General features: G+C 42.3%; 1 long non-coding RNA gene across 1 annotated transcript; it reads right to left on the reverse strand.

Annotated features, from left to right (window-relative positions):
* Positions 1-2,545: 2,545 nt before the first annotated feature.
* Positions 2,546-4,656, reverse strand: LOC134458747 (uncharacterized). Its single transcript, XR_010036624.1, has 4 exons — positions 4,491-4,656; positions 3,819-3,905; positions 3,057-3,328; positions 2,546-2,696 (listed from the first exon to the last, which is right to left on the reverse strand). It is a non-coding gene; the product is annotated as an uncharacterized LOC134458747 (long non-coding RNA).
* Between the last annotated feature and the right edge of the window lie 644 nt (positions 4,657-5,300).

Genomic DNA, 5,300 nt, shown 5'->3' on the forward strand with positions numbered 1-5,300 from the left:
AGCGTACAACAAATAGCCCTAGGGGGCGCCAAATACAACCTCACCAGTGGCGGTTTTAGAAAGTCTGAGGTCCTAGGCAAAGAACAGTTTCGAGACCCCACGCCCCTTGGCCTAGGTGACACCAAACATACAACTTCAGCAGTGGCGGTTTTAGGAAGTCTGAGGTCCTGGGCAAAGACCACAGACACATTCAAACACACACACAAACACACACACACACACACACACCACCACCACCAGCAGCAGCATCACCTAAGATGTAAATGTATTGGATTTATTTTATCTATTACTTTTTGAGAAGAGACAAGTCAACTTCTTAGGAAACAAACAGTTGAACATTTTTCTTTTAGTGTTATTCCAGAGACGAAATCCTGAAATAAAGTGATGAACCATTGGAACAATCTTGTACAAATTGTAATAGTCTTGACTGCATCAACCATTCCCATCCTGCTTAGACTTATAATCCCTACCTGCTCCTACAAGCTTACTTTTACAACTCAGTTCTTTGCTTATCAGTTCACTTGATGTCATAATAAATATAATGAGAGTTACTGTTCAGACAATTTTATAATGTTATGATTTGACATATTTCCTATTGCCATGTTCTTCCATACTAAATGCATTCACTGAAAATGTCTCAAGCAATGCTCAACTAAGTCGAAATGCACATGGTATATTTCAGCATCAGTGGTCTCATGCCATGCTCAAGCCATCACAGTCATGGTAGGTAGAGGGGTGGAACAGTTAATTGGTCAGGGTACCTCCCTTACAAATTGTCTCCTCCCTCTGTACACCATCTCTGGTGAACCTTTGCTCTTCAACATGAGCATAAGGCAGTCCCACCCCCTAAACACCCCCATGACCGAGATGATCTGATCATAGAACGGTGGCCCGCCCTAATCCACAACCATAACTGTGGTGCCCAGGGCATGGAATTGCTACACTGCACAGGTTTTATACCCATCATGTGCTTATCACTCTGATATGGATATTGAGTAAACAATTTCTTTGAAGAATGCCACCCTGACTGCAATAGGGGTGAGATCTTCTCGATTGAATATATTGTGCTTATCCACAAAAGATAAATCAAACCTTCATTGAAAAGCAATCCAACACCAATTTCAGCTTTTAACACAAAAGTAACAAGAAAAATGCAATATAATATAGAAATCTTTCAAAGTTTCATCATATTACCGTTTTATTTTAAGACTCAAACTTTGTATTAAAACATCAAAAATATGATCACTCAGACAGTGAAGCCTGGAGATTAAATTAAAACACATGGCCATCACTTTTGATTTACTGAAATGTATTAATAAAACCCCTAAACAGATGTAAACGAACAGCCTCTGCGATATTGTGTGTGTCAATGTCTAAGTCAAGCGGACTAAGACGTTCAAAGTGGTGGAACAATTGCACACAGGGCGCTAGGGCAAATAGATAGGGCCCACATGCAGCCCGTCCGGGGCCCCCACATACAGCCCGTTACGGCCCCCATTACCTAAAGGAGGGCCCTTGGACTAGTTGCAAATGCCCTAATTGTCCTCCTTATAGCTCTGTCCCTAATCATTCATTTGAGCTTTTTCACCATATAACTTGGCAGTTTTGATAGGTACTGTTTTTTTAACTTCTGAGAGTTGTGATTGACCAATGACTGAGGCAGGAAGACAGAAATGACGGGGATAGGGTATGGAAAAATCTAATTTTGCCCCATAAAATTACTTGGGCATTTTTGCTAGCAAACTGACAACTTACACCTTCACCATGGAAGCTTATCTAGTATTCTTTATCATGTGGTGTCCCAGATGTTGTGCAGTACTTCTGGGACAATACAATGAAAGCCCACATGGGTATTGGGGGGCACTGTAGCAACACAGACATGAAATGAGTGGGTAGGATATTCAAAATATCACCTCAAGGTCTCTCCATCTCAAATGACTAAAGCTAATATTACACACCCTGTAATAACCTTTTTCAGAACCCCAAGGAGAGGATGGAGCAGGTGGTTCCCAACACAGTAGATCAATGCACTCACAGAAAATATGAAAATAAATGTGTTTATTACATGCAGTTCAGCTCTGTCCAATTTTAAACAAAAGTATGAGTACATTTGTGGTGTAATTACAACAGTAGCACATAATACATAACTGTAACACCATGTATGCCATTGTACCTTATGTACAGTGAGACTGTCATTACTAAAAAAAACACTAAAAACCTAACGAGGACCTGGCCTGGTTCACAACAGATGGTGAGTGTGTAGCTTTGGTGCCCCCTGCTGGAGCAGAGCTACACATACTATCACCGCAAACTCAATCCAACCAGTGGAGAATCAGCTGAACATACGACAAGTACATTGGTCTACTTTTTACTCAGATAAGTCACCTGAGTTGGAACCATTTGTATGCATAAGTGTGAAAAAAGAGAGAAAAAAGTGTCCTTCCAACACACCCTGTACTGTGGTTTTGGAATTGCCGGCATCAAACTTTTGGTAATGTCTATATTGAAGGGTTGTTTGTGGCGCTACAGCGTGTTGTGTGTGTGTGTACTGACTGCTGCCCTCTTATCCGGCTTTTCACATGATGCACTCAGTGGCTCTGGAACAGGGGATAGGTCTGGAATGTCAAAGTCATCACAGCTGTAGTCCTCAACTCGACACATGGCCTCCACCATCCGCATCAGCTCTTCAGCATAGCCTGTTGCAGAGGAATATGGGGACAAGGTTCAAATTAATCCTACAATAGATATAGCACACTAGTACATCTCAAAAACCTAATCTTATCTGCTATGAACTTTCTATAGTCACTTCAGAAATGGCCCCAGTCTATCTGAGACATACTACTACTCTTCCTTACCCTGTGATAATGTCTTTTGAAACAAACAAAAGTGCAAGTCCTGAGACATTTACAATCATTGCTCTGTACATTTTTTGTGCACTGGGAATGTTGCAAGCGGTAGCTAAGTCCTTGATTGAAAGCAGCTTTGGATAAAAGAGTCTACCAAGTATAATGTAATGTCCTAAAAGTATGTTTCACTGAATATTTCTGTATGATTACCTGCTCTCCATCCCTTTGTATGAAAAGTGACACAGGCTGTTCCCTGCCTTCCAAGACTCTGTGTGCACAAGAAGAGAACAGTCCCTCGAATCCGGTATGCCTGTTGTGGATGTGATCCATAACTGATGTCCATTTGTCCACCACAAGTTGAACATTGTCAGGAGGCGTCGAGACCACAGCCCAGTACAGATGGTTTATTATACTTCCCACCCAGGGTTTGACATCCTGGCAACCTCTGGTTTGACCAAGGCTCTGCAACTTCTTCTTGACACCTGAGTAAACATGTGTAGATGAATCAATAAATAGTGAATGTAATGTACATCTGGCACACACACACACACACCTGGGGCAATGCAGGGATGAAATAATGTGGGGTGTGTATGTACCAATATATGTGTAGAGACATATAAAATGTAGGCTACACTTCCTTAGAACTGCATAGTCACAGTCCTTGTTGGTCGCCTCAGACATGCTTGTATGCAAAAGTCACAGTGCTGATCTTTTGTTGAGTTCACATGAATAAATAAGAACATGAATATGAGCACATATAAAATGTGTGTGTGTGTGTGTAAAAGGAAAAATAAAATAATAATTGAAAAAAGGTTTCTTTCCCAACACAAAGAACCTATCTGAGCAAAAAGTAGACCCATGTACAGTGTACTAAACCCAACCAGTGTAAGGTCTGAGAGTGTGGTGTGTAGTCAAATGTGATCTGTATTAGTAGCCTAACTTAGTTGACCTACACACTTTACCAAAACTTACATCAATTGATGGGACCCCGTCAGCAGTGAAGCCATCTCTTTCCTCTGCAGCAACATAGGCCTACTCAGACTGGCATTCCTGGAGTATCTGAAACATTATATAAATATGATGCCGCGTGAATAGGAGAGAGCTAAAGCGCTACTGCAAACCCAAAACAAACATGACAGCAGATTGTTCTTGAACACAGAAAGAAGTCGCAAATGTACATGACATTACATAACAGCGGTTACTGCATGTTCGTTTGGGTTTCTGACAAGAGTAGGCTATTTGTCAACACTTAGAGTACGTTCATGTTCCATTAGTCACGGACACAACGCTGATGGGGGGGGCAGTCGCATAGAGTTGCATTGATTGTCTTTTCAGCTGGTAGGCCTACAGTAGACTATTTACCAGTAGACACATATAATTTTACTGTAACTGTAGGCCTACGGCGGCGAACTGAAATGTAGGAAGGCGACTTGACTTTTTTGCAAACACTCTCTGAGATTAATTTAGATGCACGGCTGAAGCACTTTAGTAGCAAGCTTTGTTGAAGTGTTCAGAACTGGCACCAACTTCATACCGTTCACCAAGCAAGTGGTTTACGCGGTGATAAAACACAAACCTCTTTGCACTTCCTTTCCCTCGAGTTCATGATTAGAATGCAGTCCAAAATAAGATGGTACAGCCTACCTCCAGCCGCTGCCTTTTCTCCAGAGCACGAGACCCCCTGCAGCTGGAGTCGGTGCCGCTCGCCCCCCTCGAGCTTGTCCCCCGAGGGAATATGCTCGGCACTGATTTGGGCCGCGAAACCCTCTTCAGACGAACATCAATTCCAAGTTGCTCCTTCAGAGCCGGGGTCGAGTCGTAACATTTATCCAGAAAATGTGCAGAACACAGTACAGAGCTTGGCTTCCACGGTGTTCCTTTGGGATCAGTTTTCGTCCTGCGAGTCCACAGCAAGTTCAATTCAGGGTCTTTTGGAAAGCGATGCAGTGTGAAACCGCTCTCCCTGGTGTTTGAGCAGTATCCTGCAACGCACCGCTCGGGCATGTTGTTAAAAAATATTCGAGAAAGAACGTACACTCTATCGATTCCTGTCAGGATGGTTGACAGCACGTGCAGTCAGGTGTAAACAGAGAGGTGTGGCGTGGCAGCATTCCTGAGCATACGTCATTTTATGGAAGGGCCACTGGCATGTGGAATTTAGTGGCGCGTGTTCAAATTTTGGAAATAACAGGAGAACCAGTAATATTTGTCATATGGATGCATCTCAACTAGAATTTAATAGTTATTTCAGACGGAACTAAAAAGGGTCGTCTCCACGTGTCATGAGGTCTTTAAGGTGAGCCTGAGAGGAGTTAGTAAGAAATCGTCTAAATACATCATCATAATTTCATCAGAGTTTCTGAGCAGCACTGAGGGGAGGAAGGTTGGTTAAATATTCATTGTTTGTAAACTAATTCCACATTATTTATTCGATTTGAGACACACAAAGTAATT

Source organism: Engraulis encrasicolus, chromosome 11 (genome assembly GCF_034702125.1).
Source record: "Engraulis encrasicolus isolate BLACKSEA-1 chromosome 11, IST_EnEncr_1.0, whole genome shotgun sequence".
NCBI classification, from domain to species: Eukaryota; Metazoa; Chordata; class Actinopteri; order Clupeiformes; family Engraulidae; genus Engraulis; species Engraulis encrasicolus.